Raw genomic sequence first — 9,203 nt, 5'->3', positions numbered from 1 at the left:
AAGTGGACTCGCCGTCGTTGGCGTCCGTGGCGCGGCGCAGCCATGCATTAACGCGGCCCTCGAGTCTGAATGGAGACATGTCCAAGGTCCTGCTTTTTAACGGCTGCACCTCCTTCGCTTTTATAACTTTCCCTGCACACGGAGAGAAAAAATAAATAAATAAAAAAACAACAACACATGTTTGCAGCTGTGCTCCTGCACGGGCGTACAGATTCAAACCCTCACAACATTTATGTTTCATTACAGGCCGCGCATGACAACGTCGATATGTCATCTGATATTGTTCATTATCCCGGCTGTAGCATTATCCGATTTATGCCTTCCTATGGCAGGTTTCAACACGGCCGAGTGTTATATCATGATTATGAGCGATCTGGGCGCTGGGATGCTGTCTGCATCTCATTGAGGCAGAATGAAGTGGATCAATATACCAGAGGGGGCCTGAATCGGGGGGCTCTGCATGTATTTGAGACAGTGTGTGTGTGTGTGTTTGTGTTTGTGTGTGGACAGACAGCCTTGGGTGATCAGAGAGCACAACTGCCTCAAAGAGCGTCTGCCTCTCATTCACACAGTTTTTTATATTTGATTTTGACCTTAGCTACATTTAGGTGCAGGCAACAATATAACCGCACAGTATATCAGCCTTCAGACTGCTTTTGTTACAACTTCACGAGGCTATATCTCTTCAGTGACGCAGCAGGCGGGCAGACAGGCGGACAGGCATGAGTCGGGCTCTCGCTTGCTCTCATTTAAGCGCAGATTTACAAGCTGTTTTGCGGCGGGAGCTTAGGTGCCTTTTCAGGATGCGTTTCTGCCTAGTTGGGAGGAAGCTGCCGCGCGGATACATCTGTCGTGTCACCTAAAGTGCAGCAAACAAGCTGTCAGGCGTTCTGTGTTATGAAATTGAAAAATCTGAGCCGTCTAATAGCTCAGGTGCTTTGTTGGTTTGTCTCCAGCGAAGAATTTGTTCTTGTAGGAAGGATATTTTTATTATCTTTAAAGCACGTGCGCACAGAGGCAGCGTTGTTACCCGACAATTATATTAATTTAATGACCCATTCCCCTCTATTAATCCCAAATTCTGTCCGCGTTTTACCCTCGCTTTAAATGAAGGGGCTGCCACATGCTTCACCCCAAACAAAAGCGAGGTTAGATTTATTCTTCATTTGGGGCAGCGTGGGTGGTGGTGGTGGTGGTGTGAGGAGGGTTTGGTGTGGAAGGTGGGGGGGGGAGGAGGTGGGGGTTCATGCATGGGCATAACCCGGCCCCTAAAGGAAGGCCCCCGCTGCCAGCTGCCAGCCATAATTAAGCAGCCCTGCCGTGTCTATCACTGATTATGTTTGACCCGGCTAATAAGGCGAGCGTGTGCCACCTACGTGTGGCAGGAGAGCGAAGCGGGCCGCGTCGCGAGCGCCCATTGACCTCCTTTTAGACGGGGGTTATTAGTTTGATGCATTGCCGTGTGTTGCTCAAACATCAGTTGATTTGATGCCGCGGTGCTGCAAGCGCGACGGAAATATAAATCACAGTCGTCGTCTCAGAAACTATTCAGGAAGAAAAGCTGAGATCTACGTGAAGCGGACACGCCCTTCTGTTGGTGTGGCTACAGGTGTAGTTATTGCCATGACTACAGATGCAAGTAGGTAGACAGAAAACCTTGCCCCTCCCAATGGCACAAATTTGCCCAACCAGAAGAAATTACCGCTCAAGTGCACTTGACTCTTGCAAGACTAGGTTGGAAAGACTCTCTCGGCCCGATTTAGGTACTAAAACTCAAGCATGTTTCCATCTCTCTCAGGTTTTGGGGAGTTCGAGGCAAAGATGGACACACCCAAGAGGTTTTGTTGCATCCCCCGACTAGTAATCGTCTGACATTGGGTATATCTTGGGATGTACTAGGCTGCAATCGGCAAAACGAAACGGTGCCAGTTCAGACAAGTACAAGAAGTGGATGTTAAAATGGGATTGCAATTGCAGAAATCAGATGTAAACAGCTGACAGGCTATAGAAACAGTGTCAAATAGGCCAAAAGCCTGGTGTAGAGTCTGGACAATGGGAAAAACATACTTCTACGCAAATATGGACGGTACTACAACCAATCAGGGTAGTTCACCTCCACGAGATAGATGCCTCACTCTCAATCTCCTGTCCATTGCAACGTAAGGCCGGACCGAAGGCTCGACAGATCATTGCCAGGGCGTGATCAGTTCCCAATGGAGCGGCCCCAGAGCAACTAGTTGGTCCGGCTTCTGGGTGAGGTGGATACGGCTAAGAACGATTGTAAAGGTGGACCGATTTAAGCTGCAGAGACTGTAACTGACCTTTTTCAGAATCAGTGGTGCAACAGTATTTACCAGTTCCCCTTTACCAAACAGTAAATTAACAAAGACGCTTACAGTGCGCCCTTGAGTTTTATCCGGCATCCAGTAGAGGATCTAAATTTAACACCCAGATTTAGTAGTGTGGAAATAATTACGCCGTGAAACGTTTAATCCTACTTGTGTAAAGATCACTGTCTTCCCAAATGGCAAATCCCGGGGAGGAGTATCCTTTAGTAACTGCCTTTGCCTGCGTGTACGCCAACATTGCAGCAATCAGTATAAATTAATAATAAGTGAATCAAAGTGCTTAATTTAATGGAGGCTATGAAAGATTAATACTTGACATTATCCAAGCTGCTGTGCTATAAGGGGAACCACCCATGCCCGAGGTAAACCAATCACATTTCTATGAATATGACATTAGACACATTGATGTGATGTGTTACATCAATGTCAGAGCGTCTTCAGTGCAGCAAGTCTGGATAGAAAGTCCACTGAGTGTGACTGGTCTATTTCTGTCTCTTTTTACCCCCCCTACCACCCACCCACCCACCCCACCATCCCTCCCTCTCTCCTTCTCCGAGTCCAGAGGCGAGAGATCAGTTCAGGGTGGAGTAGAGCTGGTGTTTGGCCTGAGGGGCCCTTGGACACAGATTCTGTCATTGTTCCACAGCTGCCACTCCACCCCCCCCAAACCCCCTCCCCTTGCTCTCCACTCTGTGGCCGTCCTCACCTTAAGGGCGTCCCCTGCTACCCCGCCTCCCTAATGAAGAGTGACACGCGTCCAGAGGATCTGATCTAGTCTGAAACGGGGCCCTTGCCTCCTCTGTTTTGTCTCCTATTATTGACTGCGGTGGCTCACACTGAGTCGCGGTGATGAGAGCGCCAAATACCCAAGAGGCATCGCTCCCAAATCGGAGTCGGATGGGGGGGCTCAAAGGGCAGATGCAATTGTATGGAATCACGAGGACCTAATTGTCTTTATTCATGAGCTGTGTGATTGATATTAGTGGAAAATGAGACACTCTAATTGTCCTCTTATATGAAGAATTTCTTACAGACCCTCACTCTGGATTGTGTGTGTGTGTGTGTGTTTGTGTATGTGTGTGTGCAGTACTGGGTGAGATATCAAACTGACAACTCCTAAAGGGCATCTATGCCGCCGACTCCCGACATATCACTTGAAATAATTCACGTTGCCTTGTTGTCCTTTCTGACAGTTTCTTGCCTTTATGGGCATCCGGAGCCAACATCGCAAGGAAAGAAATGGATCCAAAACCTCTTAAAAGAAATGACAAGCAACTTTTTTTTTTTTGTGTATGTGTGTGTGTTGTCCTTAAGGGCCGTGCGTACTTCCGGAAGGCACTCTTTAGTAATTTTCCTCAGTTTGCCCCTCATGTCTCCACTGAAGTAGCTTTAAGATTGACAACCCTGCCCTGACACCATGAAATACACAGTTTATATGTGTTTTCTTTGGCTCTACAATATGCCACATGAAAATAAGTGTGAGTGGTTTGGTACAAATTCTTGGTGCGCCAACTTCTCACAATTTGTTTTTCCTGATATCTCGTCTATGTCTTTGTTACTTGAGATCACAGAGACGCCTTTAAGAGGAAGAGAAATCCACTAAAATAACCCAAGAACAAGGATTGTGTTTATATGGTCTCCCTTTTTAGGAGAATAGAGGCCAACATTGTGGCCTTCACTAACAAAATAACCCAGAAATCACCTGTCATTTTGTTATATACACCGATCAGCCACAACATTAAAACCACTGACAGGAGAAGTAAATAACATTGACCATCTTGTGACAATTCAGTGTTCTGCTGGGAAACTTTTGGACCTTTCATTCATTCATGTGGATGTAACTTAGACATGTAGCACCCACCTAGACCAGACCAGGCACCCCCACCCCATAGCAATGACACTCCTTGATGGCAGCAGCCATCCCCAGCAGGATGCAGCCTGACACAGGCACACACACAAAAACGGTTTGGGAATAACTCAAACCTGGCCTCCAAATTCACTAGACCCCAAACTGATCAAATATCTGTGGGATGATCCACACTGAGCTCCAAAAACACTCCTCAGAAATCCTACTGGTGGCGTCACAGTCTTCACACAGTCCACTCCACTTCTGAAACTCCATGAAATTGCCTGTTTCGTATCGTGTCTGTGGAGGTCTATGTAAATCCATGACCTCGACAGGATCTAACGGGCTGACATACATAAAAATATCCCTCAGAAAGCAGCTGCAGAAACTTCTCCTCTATCCATCTATCCACTAATCTAGCTACTGCACCTATCTGCTCCACGTGAGCCATCCCACTGAACCATAATCTAAACCCACGGGGGAAAACACCTTGACTGGCTCAGGTAAGCGTAAATTAACGCCTGTGTTTATGTAGGCCACACATACACACTCGCACAAATGAAGATGAAAGCAGCGCGCGTGTGTGTTTGCGCCCGTTTGCGTGACTACAAGTGCGTGCGTGTGTGTGTGTGTGTGTGTGTGTGTAATGTGATAAGCTCCAGCAAAGCACATACCTGATGCCATTAAATGCAATTTCCCCTGTGTGTCAGCACAGCCATTTGTCAGCTGCTAACACTGCACGCTTTATTAAAAACCTCATCCGCTTCAATTAACTGCGCCCGCAAAGCAGTTTAACTCCACTCTAATCCTGTCAAGACGTTTAAACGGGCCTCACGTACAGTAGGTACATCATTTCAAAACCTGACTGTTGGTTTTTCGTGACTTTCTTTATAAGTTGGGCTTCAGTTCGTGGGAGCTCAGTGCACTTTTTCTTTCCTGCAGAGTGATTTGGCCTCTGAAGTGACATAAGTTTTGAAGCGGCTTGCGAACATCTTCACACATAAAGCGTGTCCCTCTACTTTTATGCAAAGTGCTTAAAATAGATCCGCTTCGAGTACGCACACACGCAAAAAATTAAGCCTGCAACTGTAAAATCATGCTTTAATTTTTGTGCACTAGCTCGCAGCTGTGTCCCTCTATGGTTTGTCTCTTTGCTTAACTGGGCTGAGACTGACAGAAGGCACAGTCGTGACCGACGTAAGAACAGGAAATCAGACGAACGGGAAGCAGGACGTGCATTTACACGGTATATTTACATACATCGAGGTGGTTACACGAGGCGTTTTGGTTCCGATAATTAGCCGAATCCCTGCAAACGTAGCCCCTCTTCCGATGTCTTGTTTGGATAGAGTGGTCGCTTTTGCATTTTACATAAACTGTTGCGTTGGAGCAAATTTCAGGGAGAAAACAGGACGCCTTAAAAGAAAGTTTGCCGCTTGGAAGGTCAGTCCAAACAAGATATATTGGCTGTTTAAAGGCAAGAAACCAAGGGCAGGGAAGGTGGAATGATTGGGGGGCAGGTGTCTAGGCAGCAGATGACTTGTGATTGGCAGGAAGCGTGTGAAACCGAGGGCCACGGCTGAAAAGGTAAGGGTTTGAAATGACAGAATTGCTTTGTGGCAGGCAGGCAAGCAGGCAGCAGCACAAAAAGAAAAATAAAAAATAAAAAAATGATCCTAGGAACCTGGAGCAGCAATGCCAAATTGCAAAACCTTTACAAAATGTTAACTTATTCTCAATATTAACCTTAAACCGAAGTTCTTTTTTTCACACTTGACCCTTGAAGGAAGAAAAGACGGAGCAAAATGAAAATCTCCTTGCAGAAAATGTACCCACTCCGCCAATGTGTCCCCCAAGGATACCACACATGCTCTTCTGCTTTCTTGCACGCATTCATTTTCTCTCTACACACACACACATATATGCGGTCATGCCAGCAGGGAGGTGATGGTTAGCATGGTGCTGTCACCAGGGGATCCTGGGTGAGGTTTGCAGGAAAGGGAGAGGTGTAAATTGGGTGAGCGCTGGGTGCAAAGCCTTCTGAGTGAAGGCTTGGTACTCTTCCTCTTGATGCTTTGTCACTCACGCACGCACCCCAAGAGATACAGGTGGTGGGTAAGGTGAGGAAGAGGAGGAGGAGGAGGAGGGGACAAGGCGGTTTGGCTCAGCTGTCTGTTTTGTATTGTGTTTGTATCGGCACCATGTCTTTCACGGCTGCTCTTTCTTTAACCTCTCTGCCTACTTTCCTTGCTGTCCGACGCACTGTGAAACACTTGATTGGATTCCAGACACAGAAAAGAAAAAGAAAAAAAAACAACAAGATCCGAGGCAGGACTGGGAGAAAGTGCGGGGGAAAGAGGACGAGTGTGACGCCGCTGACCGCGGGTAAACAGGTTTAGCCATAATTTCATATCTATCCACTTGACGTTGATGAAATTTGAAAGTGTAATCAGCGAAACGAAAGCTAAAGGCGAGCAGGTGTGACTTGCCTTTGATCATAACGGAGACCAATTGCAATTAGACCCAAAATGGCTTGACGGCGGTATCAGGGGGCCGTTTGCAGATTATGTATTTTTAATCAGAGTTGTTAGCATCTGTGATGGATGCCCGTTTTACACACACCAGCCTCTGATGGCGGACGTCACGTTTGGTAGCTGTGAATCATCCCCGTGTGTCGGCCGCCCATTATCTGCATGAAGGGGCTCACATTCCCCAGCCGTGTGACCCACTACCTCACACAACTGGTGCATGAGATATTACTTCAATACATACTCTAAACATACGTTGACAGCTACAGTTGAAAAAGTAAGGTCCAAATCAAACATTTGCTGCTGCATTAACAATTTTGTTTCACACGTTAGGGAAGCAGCATCCTGGTGAAAGCATGCATCCATCCACCGTTTAGCTCTACTTTGGTCTTGAGTATCTAGTTCCACTCAGGTGTTTGGTTACTGATGAGTTAATGATGAGTTAATGAACCCTGGTTGGAGCGCTCGTCACAGGTTGTTTGACAAGAACGCCAGCGATGCAGATAGGTCAGCGAATCAAATTCAGAACAGACACCGACTCACTCACATGCTCCTACGTGCATTAAAGGGAACAATAATTGTTTAGGGATTGAGCATGTGCCCTAATAGGCGCTCACCGATCAGCCACAACATTAAAACCACTAACAGGAGAAGTAAATAACCATCTTCTGACAACTCAATGTTCTGCTGGGAAACTTTTGGACCTGGCATTCATTCATGTGGATGTTACTTAGACATGTAGCACCCACCTAGACCAGACCAGGTACCCTCCACCCCACAGCAATGACACTCCTTGATGGCAGCAGGATGCAGCCTGACACAGGTTGAAAAAACAGTTTAGGAACAACTAAAAAAACATGAAGAACAGGACAAGGTGTTGACCTGGCCTCCAAATTCACCAGATCCCAAACTAGATCAAGTATCTGTGGGATGATCCACAGAGGCCCATCCCCTCAACCCACAGGACCCAAAGGCCTCTCTGATGAGTCACAACTGTTTTGGAGGCACAACGGAGACCTACACAATATTAGGACTGTGGTCATAATGTTATGCCTCATCGATTTAACTTGTATGGCATGAAATATTCAGGTTTAATGCGAGAGTATAAACCGATTACAAGTGAATTTACTGCAAAACCAACAAAATGAGCTGAAAGGCTCTATGAAGCTCCGCAGAGCTGACTGAAACTTTGAGACATTCGATCCGGCGTTAATATAAAAATATAGATTATAGCAGCTTTAAAGAGAGATAGAGAATTGCAGGACGGATGCCACTGAAAATCATCCCTGTGTGTTTTTCTCATTAAAAAGGACAACTTATCACAATTTACGCTGCATAAATATTCCATATTTACACAGACCAAAAGCTGTATTAGTGAAATTGTATGTGTGTGTGTGTGTGTGTTTGTGTGTGTGGCCCCTAACTCGACCATGTGCTAACCCCACACAGCTGCAGAGTCCCCTTGAGGGTTTGTCGCACAGGCAACAGAGGAAGGGCGGAGAGGGGGGGTGTGAGGGAGGGAGGGAGGGATGGAGGGAGGGAGGGGTGGTGGACTGAACACTCATTTCCATGCCGCACTGTTCTGGCAAAGACATTGTACACCGCTGTGGTTGTGCGTCTCTAGTGCTATTGCTCAATCTTTTTAGGTCTGTCAGTTAGGGTTTTCATCAGACAATTCTCTGGGCGCCGAGGTTGGGAGGCTGATTGTGTACTTCAGTGTGGCAAATGTGTTCCCTGTGTGTGTTAATGCATGTATACAGGAGATAGAGGAAGAGACAAGGGGACTCTTCAGAGGGAATTAAGGAGAACAAAATCTGATTGTTTTCTTTATGCACTCGTGTCGAATACGGATGCGGGGAATACAAATGAATCCGGACGCCTTAGCCGGATGAAAAGCGTCCGCTGTGATCGGATTTGTCAGTCAACGGCTTGATAAAAACTGCAGAAATCATTTTTTTTTGCGCACTCTTTGCAGACAGAAGACAGCTCAGTGTCCAGCCTGAAAACAGTAATGGAGAAACCAAGGAGTCTGAGGGTTCCTCAAATATCCCTGTCAATCAAACACCGTTTCCTCTGAGTGCGTTTTCTATCTGTCAAGGGTCATAGAGAGTGAGGATGAGACCTATCCCCCTCCCTCACTCCCTCCCTCCCCCCTCTCTCCCCTATCTCCTCCACCTCCATCCCTCCCTCCTCTCCCACTCCTTAGAGGTGTATCTCTACCTTGTGCATCACGTCTGGGCATGACCTGTTGCTAGGTAACCCTGGGTCACAGCTGCACACTATGGCAGACCCTTTTTTTTATTTATCAGTGAGTTATGTGGGAGACGGGGGCTGTAATTTATTAGTTTGATATTGGGCAGGCAGCGCAAGTTTGGGATTGTAAAAAAGAAGAGACGGCCTATAGCTCATCAAAATGCTTATTCTGATCCGGGGGCCTCGGTGCGCTGAAGAGATTCACAACAGAAGGGATCACAACATTAT

The sequence above is a fragment of the Chelon labrosus genome (genome assembly GCF_963514085.1).
Source record: "Chelon labrosus genome assembly, chromosome: 24".
In the NCBI taxonomy this organism is placed as follows: domain Eukaryota; kingdom Metazoa; phylum Chordata; class Actinopteri; order Mugiliformes; family Mugilidae; genus Chelon; species Chelon labrosus.
The sequence above is the reverse complement of the archived record's forward strand: the minus strand, read 5'-3'. Positions refer to the sequence as shown.